Source organism: Anguilla anguilla, chromosome 3 (assembly GCF_013347855.1).
Source record: "Anguilla anguilla isolate fAngAng1 chromosome 3, fAngAng1.pri, whole genome shotgun sequence".
In the NCBI taxonomy this organism is placed as follows: Eukaryota; Metazoa; Chordata; class Actinopteri; order Anguilliformes; family Anguillidae; genus Anguilla; species Anguilla anguilla.
The window spans coordinates 52,794,876-52,811,321 of record NC_049203.1 but is presented as its reverse complement, the minus strand read 5'-3'; the positions used below and the strand labels follow the sequence as shown (position 1 = coordinate 52,811,321).

The 16,446-nt window shown below is 44.8% G+C and overlaps 1 protein-coding gene across 8 annotated transcripts in view; it reads right to left on the bottom strand.

The window, feature by feature from the left end:
• The window catches only part of mid2 (midline 2), a 157,417-nt gene that overhangs the window by 67,367 nt on the left and 73,604 nt on the right, over nt 1-16,446 (bottom strand). For 2 of the 8 annotated variants that reach the window (XM_035410121.1, XM_035410120.1), the window contains exon 1: nt 12,278-12,523. The exons of 3 other annotated variants lie outside the window; for them this stretch is intronic. The gene's annotated coding sequence lies outside the window, so the exon portion shown is untranslated. Of the gene's footprint in view, nt 1-11,923; nt 12,213-12,277; nt 12,524-16,446 lie in introns of those variants that run through there. 3 more of the 8 variants (XM_035410116.1, XM_035410122.1, XM_035410118.1) reach the window with 3 other exon arrangements.

The window sequence follows — 16,446 nt, the reverse complement described above, 5'->3', positions numbered from 1 at the left end:
GCCAATGCTAATGCCTGCCGTTACAGACTTCAGGGCCAGCGACGACATGCACAGCCCCGCCCGCCCACCCCCCACTGACCCTCGCTGAATGCACAATCTTGGACAGTCATCAAGGAAAGCCCAGTCTATTAATATGTGAACAGCTGTTTTGTGGAGTGTTACAAGGTTGCTGGCTAAGTGACTGGACTGGACCGTCAGGAACGTGGAAGGATGCAGGCTAGGGGAGAGAGAAAGAAAGAGGAGGAAGAACAGTAGAAATGAGAGGAAAAAAGGAGGAAAAAAAGAAGAATATGAAAGAAAGACAGACGAGGGCTTTCTCCTGATCGCTAGAATGCGGTTCCCATCCTGAAACGCATTCCGTGAAATCAGGAGGGTCTATTTTTAGGCAAATGTAACGTATGGCATTTCCTTTTAGCTGCAAACCATTGTTTCTCTTGGAAGCCTTCGCATTTCCTGGTGGCTTTTGCTACGTTGAGAAAAAATCCAACATCTGCAGTTATACTTCCATATACTGCCTGAGCTGGAAGCCTACGCAATCAGACTCATTTTGAAAGGATCTACGGCAAAGTATAGACTAAAATACAGATCTCCGGCAGCAGTGTGGACTATGACTGCGAGTTGATCTAAAATGTGGGACAAAGAATAGATTTGTTTCACCTTCAAGAACCTAGGGAGAATTCAGGGCAATGACTTTGCTCTAAATATAGGAAGTGGGTTCCACTGATTACACACAGTTCTTTTCGGAAATACTTTTTCTTTGACAGTTTGATATTTAACCAGACTTAACGTTACCTTAAAGTACTGATGCAGCGTTCTGTTGTAAAAATCCTTAAAAAGGAAAACCTTTCTAGTGGGAATAATTTGCATTGTGCAGCTGTAGAGGCTCTTAGAAGGACATTTTCAAGGCACCAGGCACATTTAAATAGTCTAACAGTTAATAAATGCAACGTTTCAAAATCTTAGCTGCTCTGCCCTCTGCGCTGTTCCATAGTGCTATACATTCCCACAGATACTGTAGGCCTAACTCCTCTGGATACAACCTGTATATTGTTGCTGTTATTGTTGCTGTTGTGTGCCCTTAAAATGACAACACTGAATCAAAACACTTTCCGAGAGGCCTCTCACACAACAGGAATAAACAGGGTGGGGCACAGCCCACATTGAATCAAGTCTGCTTTATTATTCAGGGTGTGGTAAAATTTTAATATTATGCGGAGCAGATCAAAAGAAGCCTCCACGAACAAACTCCTTCATCATCTCTGGCTGACGCAAGACAATCGGCTCCCACCGATTCCACCCGACTACGGGTCCGTCGTCGCGGGGAACGACCGTTAGTGCGAAACGCGATTTACTGAGGAAGGAGGAAGAGCGGGGGGTGTCTGCGGCAACCGCAGAGCCGCAGAATGCCTGCAGAGGGGTTTCGAAAGGCAGGCAGGGGGACTCGCCAGACCTGCTCTCCCGGACACTGAGATCCACCTACCCAAACCAGCAGGGCCGCTTCCAGCCGAGCACGGGCTGCTTCCCACCACTGACTTACGAGAGACGCAGGGAGAGGGAGCGAAAGAGAGAGAGAGTGAAAAATAACACGAGAGAAGTAAAGAGAAAGTGATAGAAACAAAGCAGAGTTCAGACAAGGATAAAATAACGAGAAAAAAGCTGAAATGGAGAAAATGAGAGAAAGAGTATGAGACAGAAAAAGTCACATGGGGACAGAACGTTGTGCGTTTCCAAATTCTATCGCTCTGTCCCAGAATCACAGGCTTTATTCACACAACGTTCAACAAATTGCAAAGTAACGGAATGGTGCTTTTTGCTTGTACACAAGTACACAGCTTCAATGTGGTCACTACTCCTCTGTAAAATTAGCAGAACAACCATAACATTCCAGACAGCCATAAACAATCGGCCACAGCACATTTCACTGTGCCTATGATTTTGTTTTATATCCTGTCTTGAATGCTCTCAGGGCCTTCCACATATGCTCACATTGATAAACTGTTTGCACTTCCACTTGCGAAATTTCAGTTAAATCCTGCGCCACTGCTTCCGTTAGCTTGTCTTCTAAGGCATGTTTATGTGCACTCCCTTCTAATCTCTGTGACTGTTCATAAACTGTTTTTCAGCCCATAAACTGAAATATTGTGATCAGCAGCAGAGCAAGTGCATTTCAAATTTACAGTGGCACAGCCAGGAGCTCCAAATCAGTTTTATAGGGCACTTGTGCAGTTGTTCTCTATTACATTACGTGTGAAACTGGCCATATTAATGAGCAGCAAGGGATGGGGAATGAGAAGATTATTCAAAAATTTAAGATGTAAAATGTGTCCACTTATCAAACCGTGGCAAAAAAAAAAGAAACAAGCTCACAGTCACATTTAAATACATTAACAAACGAGAAAACTAAACACATTTTGCCAACAGCGCTGTTCGCGTTCACCTCAGCCACTGAATGTCATTATTAAAATGCCATTTCACCCATTTTAGAACCAGACATACTGTATATCTGTCAGTTGGGGAAGAACCATGGAAAAAATGCAAATCAAATTAGACCATTTCGAAAGGCTAGACACAATTAGTCGAGGGGACTCTTATCTGTGTACCATACTGATTAGCCCGCAAATAAGCACCAACACTTGCGATCAATATTCGTTTATACACTACCGCAGTCGGTACACAGGAGAACCACTGTGTTCTGTGTGAAAAAAACAAGTCAATTAATCAATAAATGAGTGCCTGACTCACTAATTAACATGAGCTGGGGCTTTTCTTGTCCATGTCTCAAGCTGGTGGGCGATTCTATTCTATTCACCATGTGTGTCTCCGTCCCACTCCTAAGGCAAACTGAACGGAAAGGAATCACATTATGAATGATCGCAAATTGAAATCTGTCTTTCCTGGTTCATATCAGTTAGGTTAGCTAAATACCCTTATCTGCACATTTAAGTGTGGTGCAGCTTGTCTTCAAGTTAAGCTCTTTGTGGGGGGAAGTGCTTAAGGATTTACTGAACATAAACTGAGCCAACTCGTCACACGCCAGTCATGTTAATTGACTGCAGAAACTCCTTAATCAGCACCTCATAAGGACTGAAAAGTTATTACAAACAAATGCCTTACACATTAAATCTCAAGGCTTCAATGACTCATCATAACAGGTACCAGGAGTCAACTTCAACTTTTCAATTTTCAAGAGTCACATCATGAGTATCATGGGCCATACATTTAGCCTTCTTTTCTTGTTCAATTTGAATTGGAATGATAGTGACAAAAGACAGCCGTCTATGAGTCAAAAAAGTCAAACTCAGGGGTCTCCAGTCTTAGCCAAAAAGGGCTGAAGTGGGTGGAGGTTTTTGCTTTAGCACAGCATTGAGAAAACCGATTCAAGTAATTGACTAATCATGATCTGCAATCAAGACTTTGATAAGAAGAATCAGGTGTCTTACTGCTGGGCCAGTGAGTGGCACCAGTACTCACATACATGCTCAAACACGGTGTTTGCTCAGTCCGTATCACCCTTGTTGTGACTGTGCGTCCTTAGCTGAAAGATTACACTTGTTTGATGTTTTCCCTCTTACATTACAGAGAGCACAGAGCCGATGCTGTCAACTTAATGTTGTGCATTTCTTCCTAAGAAGGATGATAACTTGAGCAATATTTCAAAACACCGTCTCCATCCCGGTTCCAAAGCATGCGGAAAAAATATTTCCCAGAACACTTTATTCACAGCATTGACATGATGAGACTAGTCAGTTTGAGCTTAACATACACAACTGCTAAGCTGAACAGACCTCAGCATTTTAAAACAGGCAGTTTGCTAGATAACTAGCGAGCTTCAAATGGAGAGAAGTACCTCACGAGTTGCTAAATGTGATTATGTGGATGCTCCTGTGTGCTGTCTCTACTGCATGGCTAATGGTACCATTCACCGGCTTTGTCAATTTTGTTCAATTACATCCAATGAATTTGAATAATTTCCTCTCATTACCAATAAATACAGTGGCAATGGTATTCAAACATTATTCAAAACAGCTACTGTGAAAATTGCAAGCGGCAGAAACTCCACAAACGTGAAATCAAGACTCCGCTAAAAAGATGAATGACAAACACATGACTGTCATATTCAACACATTCAGCAAATTTGTGAGGGAGAATGTGAACTGGGTCATTAGACACGCCTCTCCTCTCAGTTACATACATCAGTGCACATGCTCAGCAGCAGAACTACATGACTGAGGCGCTCTGAATCGCAAGCAGTGACTGCATTCCTGTACTTAAGCCTTGTTATTTGCACATGTGGTTGTTTGCCAGTGTCTGCCGGGACACTGATTTGTACAAACTCTTCAGCCATATGACTAAATGCAAAGCAAATACACTACATGGCCAAACGTATGTGGATATCTGACATCTAACCTCTCAAACCAAAATTATGGGCATTAATATGGAGTTGGTGTATAACAACCTTGCAGCTATAACAACCTCCACTCTTCTGGGAAGGCTTTATACTAAATGTTGGAACATTGCTGCAAAGATTTGCTTGCATTCAGCCAGAAGAGAATTAGTGTGGTTGGGCACTGATTGGGCGATTAGGCCTGGCTCGCAGTTGGCTCTCCAATTGATCCCAAAAGTGTTGGATGGAGCTGAGGTCAATCAAGGCCTGACCAGTCAAGTCCTTCCATACGGTTCTCGACAAAACCATTTCTATATGAACCTCGCTGTGTGCTGGGGGCATTGTCATGCTGAAACAGGAAAGGGCCTTCTCAAAACTGCTGGTGAAGCACGGAATCATCTAGAATGTGATTGTACGCGGTAGAATTAAGATTTGCCTTCACTGGAACTATGGGGCCCAAACCATGAAAAACAGCTCCAGACCAAAGGGTGTCCAGATACTTTTGGTCATATAGCATATAAAAAGACATGATGTCTCTAACATTTAATGTTGTAATTAAATGTTAGAGGATCACAAACCCTTTCCATTCCTTGCATGGAACCAGAGTATTTTACTGTTCTGGGCCTAAAGCACCTCTCATTCACTCTACTGGCACTACTGAGCATATTCCCGGAAAAAAAACATGACGCATGACAACTGGCAATGACATGGCCCAGTGGTGTTAACTGGGGAAAAAAAGGACCAGCTGGCAAATAGGCCATTCATTTCCAGAAAGCAAACACAGATCATTCTCAGCACAGTGCCAAAAATAACACCGGCCAGATATGACCGGAGAGGTGATCCTTTTCCCAAACTGCGCCGCATAATTAATCACAGTCACATGACGGTGCGGGCCGAGCGGGCCAGGGAGATTATGCGGTTTGGGAAATTTTGATTCATTTTTTTTTTTTTAAACGGACACGGTTCCTCGTATCTCCAGAGCCAGCCGAACGTGAACCGAAAGGCTGCGTCCGAGCACAGCGAAGCGCAAAGAGCCCAACGGGCGGACCGCGGCTGGAGCGCGGCTGTGTGAAAAGGGCCAGAGCGCTCGACGCGTTCGGAGAGCGCCGCTCCGGCTCCTTTATCTCGCCGACAGGAAGCAGATCTCTCCTCCGCCAGCGGAGCAGGGCGAACGGGAAAATAAATAAATAAACGGTTGGCGACGCTGCGAAGAAGAGATACGGCGGGTTTGTCGCGCCGGCTCTGATGGCGGGGAGCGGTTGAAGGTCACCGGCGCGGCTGAGAGTGACATCGCGCCGCGTCCGCGCCGCATTCCGACACTAATCCCCTGTAAGATGGCAGCCGGCGGTCGCGCCTCTTCAGAACCTGCCGCGCGGAGCCCGGGATCCCCCGCCGCCGCCGCCGGTGATGCGCTGTTATCAGGACCGGTCGTGTGACATCCGAAACCTACACTTTAATGCCCATGAATGACAAGCTGGAGAGAAATAATGATAGCTTCCCATTGGGTCTAAGTGTTGGCTTTCACGGTGCGTTACTCTGTGAGTGTGTGTGCGTGTGTGTGTGCACGTGCGTGAGAGAGAGTAAGCGCGTGTGTTTGCGTGTGTGAAAGTGTGTGTGTTTGTTTGCGTCTGTGCTTGTTTGTGTCTGTGTGTGAGTGTGTTTGCCCGCGAGTATGTGAATGTGTGTGTGTGTTTGTGTCTGTGCTTGTTTGTGTGTGTGTGTGTGTTCGCGTCAGTGCTTGTTTGTGTGTGTGTGTGTGTGTGTTCGAGTCAGTGCTTGTTTGTCTGTGTGTGTTGTGTCTGTACTTGTTTGTGTGTGTATGTGTTGTGTCTGTACTTGTTTGTGTGTGTTGTGTCTGTACTTGTTTGTGTGTGTATGTGTTGTGTCTGTACTTGTTTGTGTGTATGTGTGTTTGTGTCTGTACTTGTTTGTGTGTGTGTGTATGTGTGTTTGTGGCTGTGCTCGTTTGTGTGAGTGCATGTGTATGTATGAGCACACACACAGCTGCAGCGGTCTCTGCCCCTCCCACGCTGCTCCCCTGCAGGTGCGGGGTGGGGGGGGGGGTCCCCCGGCTTTGGCGTACGAATCGCCTGCGAGACGGCCCGAGGCACGGCGCCGACGGGCCCCGGTGCCCAGCGGGATGATGGGAAACGCGCAGGCCGCAGCGCAGCTGCCTCGGCGCGGACACGCCGGGACCCTGCGGAGAGCCGTCTCAGCTCCGCGCCCGCGAGCCAAACCGTACAGGCTGAGCGAGCTGCAGGGAGACAGTGTGACGCCTCACATTATCCATTCATCACCGCTGACTGCAAACATTCAGCTGTGACTTATGAGCTGTCCTCACAATGCACAGGTGGCCAATAACTTACACCGCAGAGAATTAGAGAACAGAGAGAAACAGTATTTGCGATAGATGATGGAGCCAGGGCTACATTCACAGTGATTCTAATCTGGGTTATTTTGGGGAGAAAATAAAAAAAGACCTTTTTTTATTTTTTAGAAATGACAAAGGGCTATTTGCTATTCCAGTGTACAAACAACCTGATCTCTTTATTAGCATTTGGCTCTCCTTATTAGCATGAAGTCAATATGTCGGATACTCCACAGTGTAGGCCGGGGATTTCAAACTCGAATCGAGGCCGCAGTGTCCGCTGCTCTTCGAAGCATTTCGGGGCTTAAGCGCTTAACTTGAGCCATTGATTGGTTAAAGAGTCCATGCATCTTGTTCCCGGGGCCTAAATTGGCCGCTGATTGAAAGGAAATTGCAGAAAGCTGCAGACGCTGCAGCTGGCCGGGGCTGGGGTTCGAGACGGCCGCGGCGGGCCGTGAGAGAGGACGTGCTCCTGTCTCCGAGCCAGGCTCCGCGCCGCAGAAGAGCTGGGATGAGCTGGAGCTCCCGGGCGGTGCTGCAGAGAGGGAGGAGGCAGCCTGAACGGCCGGGCCCTCCCACCGAGGTCAGCCCTGCTGAGGGGAGCGGCGCAGCTCTCCCACGAGCCCTGGAGAGTCCTGGAGAGCAGGTCGCCTGGAGGACCCGCACGTGCACTGACGCTAGGCTAGGCGTCCCGAGGTCGGCCGCCGTGGACGTGTACGGTATCGGTCTGGGCTATACCGTACACCAGGGAGGGAAGGGGGGGGGGGGTCGCGCTTATCTGGAACAGTTGACAGGTAAAAACGGGTGAGGGAGAAAATCCGGTCAGACCGCTCTGCTAGCGACTGGGAAACGTTTGTGGCGTGATTTGTCGCGAGTGAGAATTCACCCGCTGGCCGTTGAAGCCTGTGCTCGGGGGGCCGGGGGGGTGTAGTGACTGGGGCACGGCAGCATTTCTGAAGGATGAAACTCGCATTCCGGTCATTCTGGTCAACGGCTGAATCGCTGCAGTGCACAGCAGAAACGGCTCCGCCCGCAACGTCCGCCAGGCACATCTGACTCACCCTCCTCCTCGAGTCATCCACTGCTGCCACTGCCATCAGCGGCATTAATGCGGCCGAAACGCTGAACTTCAGACTGCAGTCTACACTCGCTTCGCGAGATGACAAAAACAACTTGGCTAACCGATCTCTTGTCGAATTAATGGCCCTGACCCGCCAGACTGACACAAATTCTTTTTTTTTTAAGGTATAAAAGATTAGCAGTGCATAATGCAGACATGTACTGTGTACATACGTTCTACAGAGGGACCTTGCCACTGTGATTACAAAGCAAAGTCACAGACTGTGATTCATTGTGACTGGCGGGAGAGCGAGAGGGGGAGTGAGGATGAGAGTGAGGACACTACTCACATTTACCGTGTGTGTGTGTTTGTGTGTGTGTGTGTGTTATTGAAATTAACAGTTCAGAGAGGCAAACGCGTTCATAATGTAAAGCACTAACTTGTTCCTGTGAAAACAGGATGAGGACCGCTTGAAGCCCCCAGGGAGGAGCCATGTCAGTGTCGTGGAAAATGATTGGCTCGAGAGTGACGGCTTGTTTACACCTCAGCTATAGGAGGAAGTCTTTCTCCTGCTTTAAGGACTGACCTGAATTAAGCACATGAATGACATTCATCACAACAACAAATACTCTAAATTTTCCACATAATTAAGCACTACTTCCTCACTGTTGTCAACCCCACATCCTGTCTGAGAAGAGATATGAAGCATGAGCTTTTGTGACCCGGCGACCCTTCAGAACGCGACGTTCAATAATTCAGCCGAGCAATCGGTGTGAAAATAAAAGAGAACTTGTGAAAGCGCGTAATAGTTTAACTCGCGACAGTAAATGGCTCATTATGAAGTCTGCAGGCAAACTCTCTTGTTCATAATTGACATTTAATTATGCATCATCTGATGACATCCATTTAGGCAGCCATAACAGAATGATAATGTCACATTGGAATTGTATTAATGCAAATAGGCTGGGCGTGGGGGGGGGGGGGGGGGGGGGGGGGGGAGTCTACCGTGGTAGCTCTGGGATCATTGCATCATTTCTACATTTTCAGCAGTGTTTTCAGACTGGTGTTTGTTTTCCCTTGTGCCAACATTGGCTAAGACTAATTAATTCAGGGGAACACTGCCGTTCAATGTCATGTCACCCTGCAAAGTGGACGGACAAGAGCAGCGTTATATAAAAATTCCATCAGTATGAAGATGCCCCTAAATATTAACTCAACAAACCAAAGGGCTCCGTTGAGTAAACATTATTACTTTGTATGGGATGCGCTGTAGCACGAAATGCAGTTTTCTGAGGGCACATTATCTCCACTCAAGCTGACACTCTCCAGGAAAGAAGCTCACCTTCGCTGTGCTTCCACCCCAATGGCTGATTTCCACTGGGTTATATAAAAGATGAAGTCGCATGACATAGCGTGCGATGTTCTCTCACAACGCCGCTTCCGCCCCCTATACGCAATTTCCCAGCTCGTTGAACCACTCGAGGATTTCAGCACCTACGTGGACCGTGGACCATGTCCCCGATCAAATTCGCTTGCCTTACGCGATTCTTGAACGTATGTGCGGCGATTGTGGAACGATGATCATAAACCGTTCGTCATAGGCAAACTTTACTTTGGCACTCAGCCGAGGCCTTGCAGCGGGCATCAGTAACTAGCAGGCAGGATAACCAGTGTTTTGTTTTAAAAGGTTGGCTATAACGAAAAAAAGAATACACTTGAATATTTTAAAGCCCCTGAGCTCTGATACAACTGGTCCCAATCCCCCAGATTGCATCTTTTAAGTGATGCTTTTTAAGCAGAGTTAGCAGAAACAAAACGTTCCTAATGGCTGTGGAACGGGGTACGACAGCTCTCTCCGAGAGGCAGAATGGAGACTACAGACAGAGAAATGCAGATACACTATTTGTTTGCAGGTCCAATTATACCCCCCCCCCCCCCCTTCTGTACCCACTGGGCTTTGATGAAAGCTGACGGGCCTAAGTCAAAAGCGGGAACAGAGATACCAAACCCTCCCCGTCCATGACACGGTAGCTAATCATACCATTATTTTGATGAGTATTCCGGCTCTTTCCGAGGCGAAACTGAGCTGAGGGGGACCGCTGTGTACCGCAGGGCTCCACAGTAGCTTGTTATGGTTGGCCTCTGACATAGTTTGTGCCGAGCACTTCTGCTGCTCGCTCCGCTCTGAGGTTGCATAGGCACGCAATGACAAAGTCAGTCTAAATACAAACCCTGCCAGTTCAAACTGGAGTGTGTGCCCGAGAGGCACTCGAATCAAAGATGTATGTAAAAAGAAGGGGAGGCGGGGGAATCGGTGTGCAGTCAGAGATGATGAGAGTTGATGAAACAGGAAATGGGCCTACATCTGTCTTTTGCCTGTAATGTCATTGATAAAAAGTCTTGCCCGTTGATACTGTGAGAGATTACACCCAGAATTTCCTGGCCGCGAATTCCATTTCACACCGTTAGGCATTCCGAAGAGACATGCATCCGACTGAAGGCAGAGGCACAGTTCAGACGAGAGCAACTGGACAATGACTGCCCTGTGACCTTCCCATTACAGTCAAGAGAAATTCTACACTGCCATCAAAATTACACAATCCCAAGCTATTAGCTGTTTTAAAGAACAGATCTCCGAGAAGCCGAAATTGACAACTTGTCGAGATGTTATAATACAGGAGCAAGGATGAAACAGACGTAGCAACACGGACTGGCAGGATTTCAAGGTCTATATTGAGTCATTACTGCGTCCATTAGTGACCTGTAGTTAAATATCAAGTAAGGCTTGTTTAAGGATGCGGTTAGCGGACACTTCAAGAAAGTTACAGGAAACAAGAGTACAGAGTATATTATTTAAAGATCAGAGAATTTATCAAACTAATAGACTAATCAGACCAATCTTAAAAGAAGGAGTTTTGTAAACCTGCCAGTCAAAAGGCAAACGCCTTGGCTGGGGAAACGGTTAGATCAAAGGCAGGTCCTAATGTATCAGATTCACTCACTCCAGGCAAGCAAACAAAATACGGCTAAAGGGTCGTACAATGCCTTGTTTTGTTACACAGGAAACCTGAATTATTTGGTCCACTACAGCAACGCTAAGGATTGCCATTCATCTCTCCCATCATGTTTGAATATCCTCACCCTCTCTGGACGGGATCAACACACGTTCTCACAAATTTTATCAACAATCAAGCACATGTTCTTCATTGCATCCAGGAGTTAACCCGGGGGCAACCCCATCAAAATCATCAACAAAGCACCTAACTGCAGCCCTAAACACAACACAGTTGACAACGAAACACTGGCACTCGTAGCAGCAGCTGAAATCGGAAAAAGCAAGCAAGTTATGCATGTTCTGTTTCAAGAGTTTTTATCATTACGCTTGCATTTAATGGGCCTAATGGAATCAGCACTCGTTTGATATCTGTTTACTCCAAGAACTAGCCCAGTTATTCACCTAACCGCGAATTTAAAAGCAAATAATAACAACAGCAAAAATAATAAACAAATAACTAAAGTTAAGGTTATTTGTAACAATGTCCATACTATTCGGTAACATATGTGCTGACAGCTGCTGTCTGTTTGAGGCTCTACAGAAAACGCAGTTGGCAGTTTTACAGACGCAGGTCTGTAATTCATATTGTTAGAAATACAGAAATAATATTTAAGCGACAGTAGCTTAGTACTACTTCCACTAAAACGCGTCTTAAGATCGAAAACTACAGCCTACATGCAAATAACATTTGCGCTTTTCTGTATGCGTTAGCTATTAACAATGTGATTCGCATCTTAAAATATAGCCTATATTCAAAGAAATACCAAATTAAAAATAAAAAAATCACGGCGCGGTATTACATAAATTGATTTGGAACATTTTGTTTCCAGAAATAGCACCCGAAACCTGAGCATACGAATGTCATAACGTTTTACATATCAGGAGAGGAATAAAGAACATGATGCCGATGGGATACGGCGTTTCATTCTTGCTTTAGCCAAATCAAACAATTGCTTTGAGAATGAGCAAGGCTACACTGTATCGAAACCACTGGCAACATAAATCTGATGGGGTCCGCACGTTAAAGAGAAAAATAAGATTATACTCCACTGTTACCATCGTCAGAATCCAGCAGTCACACCGACTTGCAAAATGATCGTTGTATTACATGTATCAAACAAAGTTCAACGCTTTCCAAACTCAAGACGCCGCCATCAGGTAGGTTAATTTGACATCGTTTTCAACGGTTCCATGCCTGCTCCGAAGAAACCGTATATCCACATTGTTCGGGAGGAACTGAATTCCCACATTAAGGAGTACAGTGCTGGGTAACGCTGTTATTTAAACGTCTCGGGGTTTGCTTGCTAAATCCTCGGACTCGCTTTTTCACCCCTGAAAAGTGTTGACATACTGCAATGAACCAGAGACCCAAAAACCGAGACACTGAGGGGAGGGGTTAGAGTTACCTACCAGCTTTATTTGCCGAACATTCTTTTCTTCTGTCATCTTGAAAGCACGCAAGAAAAACGAAGTGAAGAAGAAAACACCGAACCCAGACCCGAAAGAAACGGGAAACCTAAATCGCGCTGTCGTGAGCAGGTAGCCCGACCAACTGGCAGCGCTAACCTCGGCGGCGACACAGCAAAGGCTGGGAGCTTGAATATGCAACTTGGAAAAAATGAGCGAGAGAGAAGGCAGACAATCGCAGGAAGCCGGCTCCTCCCACCCATACAAAGCGAAAAGCACAGCCGACAGATTCGCATGCACATAACCTGCCTATGCAAGAGACAGTAAGGACACAAACCGCGCTTACCTCCTTCGCCTCCCCATCAAGGAAAATGTCAAGAGTTTGAGTTGACAGTCATTACTAAGCACATATACCCCCTTGCGTATTTTGGTACAGTTGCTTTAAAAAAAAACAATAAAAAAAACAACAAAACAAAACACGCACATAGAGAGACAGAGTGCGTGAGAGAGAGAGATTATTGAAGTGAAATACTATATTAGACAATATGATTAAAGGCATACATATTCCAATAATCGATTGAATGCTTCATAGGATATTAAGAGTTTATGAATAGCATTATCTGCTATGCTTGAGACTTCCACATTTAAGGTGCTGAATCACATTGGTCAGGACCAATAACCCTTGGCTGAGAGCATGAACTGAGACACACATTACAGTGCACAGACCTGTCAGACTTTAAATGATAGGGTCGGCAGACGGAGCCCTTAGAGGTCACAATGATGCCATTCCCATGATGTGTAATTATGTACAGGGCTGCCGGGTGAAATTCCTGGCCTGTGACAATAACATGTACAAGTTCATGGACCTATATATATATATATGACCATGTCAAGAAGGTTTCACTTAGTCCAAGAAGTAGTAAGTTGTTTATCTAAAAGATAGGTGTCAGAATTATGTCAAAATGATCATCCCCCCCCAAATTTATAATGAATATTATACTATTGTTTTCCCACAAAAAAAATTATAGCCATTTTTCCTCATCTTTATCAAAGGTGCCAATAGGTTTAGAGGTGACTATGTATACACACAGGTGACAAATTAAAGGAAAAACCTGAATAAATGAGTGGAAAAACATAAAAAATGCAGATGCTTTCATACAGGTGTACTGCATGATACAATTAAACAATTAACATCCTATCATGCTCTGCGGCTTGTATAAAAGTGCTGAGCAGACCCAGTTGACCTCGATTTTGGATCAAGATGGCAAGAGGAAAAGATCCAAATGACTTTATAAGAGGGTTCATGATTGGGGCACGGATGGCAGGAGCTTCAGTCACAAAGACTGTTCAACTGGCTAGTGTTTCAATAGGAACAGTGACTTGAAGTGACATCTGCATGTAGATCTATGGCAAAGACATCAGTAAACAGGGGCGGAAATTGTGGTTGAAAGTGCACATTCGATGACCATGATGCTTGTGCATTGGTGCGATATGTAAGAAATAACAGAAGAGGAACTCATCTTCAGGTGACTGAGAATGTCAATGCAGGACTTGATCAGATTGTGTCAGCAAGAACAGTCCATCGACAACTACAGAGAGATAGTATAGTAGGGTTGCAGTGCATAAACCTCTTATTACAAAGACGAATGCACATTTGAAAGTTCAGTGGTGCAAAAAGCAAAGGCACTGGTCTACAGAGATGTGGGGAAAAAGTGGTATGGTCAGATGAGTCATCTTCACCATATTCTTGACAAGTAGGAACAGAGGGACAAAGGGAACAGTACAGGCCTGAATGCTTGACCCAACAGTGGGGAGGGGGGGCATTTTTATGCTGTGGGGGAATTTTCCTGGCATGATTTCAGTCAACTTGTCCCATTAGAGGAAAGGTCGCTGCAAATCAATACAAAGTTATTTTATCCTATGATGAAACATTTCTATCTTGATGGGAGTGGTCTCTTTCAGGATGACAATACCTCCATCAACAGGGCATGAGGGGTCACTGGATGGTTTGATGAGTATGCAAATGATGTGAATCATATGCTATGGCCTTCGTAGTGACCAGATCGCAACCAAATTGAACACCTATGGGAGATTGTGACTGACTGACGTGTTAGAAAGCATTCTCCACCACCATCGTCAAAACACCAAATGAGGGAATATCTTTTGAAAGAATGGTGTTCCATCCCTCCAATAGAGTTCCAGAGACTTGAAGCACATTTGAGCTGTTCACATCTACGCCAATGCACATTTGAGCTGTTCTGGCAGCTCGTGGTGCCCCAACACACCATATATATATATATATATATATATACCTGAATGAATTGTTTAAGCAGAAGAAGGGGCAGGAGAGTGGGGAAATGGACTTTATTAGTAGACAGAATGCATCCCTGGGGACAGCCAGCTGGGCGGGAACGGCTTCTGCCCTCATTATGCAAGCGATGATCGATTAATATCTAGATTGTTTCTGGACCGCCTTCAGCGAAGATCAAATGAGAATTAAAACAGTAGGGGAAAATGTGAATATTAATATACCTGAGTGAAGCCTGGAATTCATAATCTAAAAAGGGGTGCGACTAATCTAAATATTGTGAGTCATTAAGGCACATCATCAAAAACTCAGGCTCAAGCTGCTTCAGTCAAATTGATTATAATTCCAATAATATATTCATCTAAAAAGAGTAATTATGTAAAACAACTGTCTCGTCAGTTTACTAATGGAATTTATACTGTATGATACCCATTTGTGAAGGTTACATGGGAAAGCTCACTATGCTGAAGGTGACCATGAAAAGACAAGATTTTTAAGAAAAAGCCAAATTCACTCTTCGCTAAGAAGGAACTTCAAAACATATCTTTCTGCTAATTCAAAGGCACACGGAAAAGGTACTGAACATTACAACTTTATCACAACTTATCCAGAATGCTGCTGCCCGACTAGGTCTTCAACCTACCTCACATGTCACTCCCCTGCTGAGGTCATTCCACAGACCCTGGTCTACACTGCAGCTGACAGGACAACCTCTGCCTACCTACACAACATTATTGAGCCCTCCATGCCAGCTTGTCCACTCCGCTCTGCTGCAGCGTGGCGACTTGCACTCCCTGCCATCCGGGTGAATGGTTCTAACTCATCCCTACCACGGAGCTTCTCCACCCTAGCTTCCCAGTGGTGGAACAAACTCCCCATTTCTCTACGAACCATTTCTCTGCCCATATCCCGTCGTGGTCTGAAGACGCATCTCTTCAGATTGTGCCTGGACAAACTAGCACTACTCTGCAGGGCACTCTCAATCTAGGATCACTGCCATCACTTGTATCCTTCTATCTTGTTCCTCTAGCACTTTCATGTTACTCTTGTATCTCCATCCAGCACTTATATTGTACTTGTGTCGTTATCATGATAGTTTGACTTGCCATAACTTTCTTACCAAGCCTATGCTTACTGTGTGAACTGGACTTGATGTCTATGGCTATGGACAGCTGTTGCACAATCAGTATTGTACTTTATTGGACCTGTGTTATGTAGTTATTCCAGTGACCTTCAGTATGCACTTATTGTACGTCACTTTGGATAAAAGCATCTGCCAAATAAATGTAATGCAACGTAATGTAATAAACATTACGCCTTGACGTCCATCAATAAATGACAACATTACAAGCGGCATGATGTAATTGGAAATGAAGCAACAAGCCACTAAAATGAACTGCCCAAACGGTTCACTTTTGAAGTGAATTAAACAATTACCATTCAAAGTAGAACTGAATCAGTACTAAGATAATAGAAAATATTATTAAACATTACAACAAAAAATACAATAATTCATGCATAGACATCATGAATAGAGTTATTTATACACTGTATGTATACTGAAATTTTAAAATATTAAAAGTAATATAATTACAAAGGATTAACATATATTTCTGAATTCTAAAGATTGGAGTTCTCTATCATTTGCCCTCTGAAAAATACAATTTTATTATTACTAATAAATAATGAATTGTTAATTAATATTATTATTTCATTACAATGTGAGCATTTGTCAGAGGGCACGTTTACAAGATAACTACAATTGCCTGTGTGATTATTCCAATACATTTGAAATGGGGACAAACCACAGCACCATGTAGGCTATATGACTTGAGAGTACAAAGTCAAATGTAATGCTTGCATC